The sequence below is a fragment of the Pyrgilauda ruficollis genome, unplaced genomic scaffold (assembly GCF_017590135.1).
Source record: "Pyrgilauda ruficollis isolate IOZ18807 unplaced genomic scaffold, ASM1759013v1 scaffold12, whole genome shotgun sequence".
NCBI classification, from domain to species: Eukaryota; Metazoa; Chordata; class Aves; order Passeriformes; family Passeridae; genus Pyrgilauda; species Pyrgilauda ruficollis.
In genome coordinates, this window is record NW_024510321.1 from 15,565,020 (window position 1) to 15,566,216 (window position 1,197).

Sequence of the window (1,197 nt, forward strand, 5' to 3'; positions counted from 1 at the left end):
GGGGCCGCGTCACTTCCGGGCTGCCCGCGGGGCCCGCGGCTCGGCCGCGCTGCGGGGCCGGCCCGCCGGGAGCTGCGGCTGCGGGGCCGCTCCCGTGACACCGGGGGCGCCGGTAACGGGACCCGGCCTTCTTCTTCCTGACTCTGGTCACAGCCTTCTCTCAGTCATCCACCTGCGCCGGCGGGGGCTCCTCCAGGGGCTGCAGGGGAATCTCTGCATCCCTGTGTGCCTCCCTGGGCTGCAGGGGAATCTCTGCATCCCTGTGTGCCTCCCTGGCTGCAGGGGAATCTCTGGATCCCTGTGTGCCTCCCTGGCTGCAGGGGAATCTCTGCATCCCTGTGTGCCTCCATGGGCTGCAGGGGAATCTCCACTCAGGCTGGAGCACCTCACCCCCCTCAGTCTTCACTGACCTTGGTGTCTGCAGAGGTGTTGCTCTCACATACTCTCACATTTCTCCGAGCACAATCGCATTTACACAATAACTTTTTTTCTTCTTTCTCTTACCAGGTAGGAGAGGCACTGGTACCATTTCTGATGGGCTCAGCCCTGGCCAGCGTCGGGTCAGTCCTGAAGCCGGCTGGAATTGGCTCCGTGGGACAAGGAGGAGACCTCTGGAAGCTTCCCACAGCTGCCCCCCAAAGCCCCCCACTACCAAAACCTGGCCATGCAAACCCAGTACCCCCATCTGTCTTACAAAAGTAATTAAAATGAAATTAGTAATACAGGCACTGCCTCTGAATTCCCATTACTAACAGAAGATCGATTAATAGGGTAATAATAGTAATAATATTAATTACTCTAATATTGCAAGTGGTTTTTTTCAAATCTTCTAGGTTTTGTATCCCTTTCAGGCGACTTAAAAATAGGGTATTACAGCACTAATCACGCTACATAAAGTTATCAAAGAAATACCAGAATAAAGGAGCTACCTATTGCTATGCAAGTTTTAGTCAACATAACTTAGGAAGGTATCATAACAGAGTTGTTCTCACGCTATGAAAAATACTTCTGTCACTGTCATCTCTGTATTGTGTGACCCTTAAGGAATCTGTTCTGGCTTTTCTTTTTCATATACCTATATCAGATAAATTATATAGATTTGTCCTTTCAAAATAGATTAATATGCAAGCATTAATACCTTGATTAGAGACTGGATTGCTTGGCTATCTGAATCAGAGCAAACTACACAGGAATTAG

General features: G+C 50.2%; 1 long non-coding RNA gene across 3 annotated transcripts in view; it reads left to right on the forward strand.

Annotated features, from left to right (window-relative positions):
• LOC121363598 overlaps positions 1 to 716 on the forward strand; it is a 10,439-nt gene extending 9,723 nt beyond the window's left edge. For all 3 annotated transcript variants that reach the window (XR_005956737.1, XR_005956736.1, XR_005956735.1), the window contains exon 7: positions 508 to 716. This is a non-coding gene — a long non-coding RNA (uncharacterized LOC121363598). The remainder of the gene's footprint in view (positions 1 to 507) is intronic.
• The last annotated feature ends 481 nt before the right edge of the window (positions 717 to 1,197 follow it).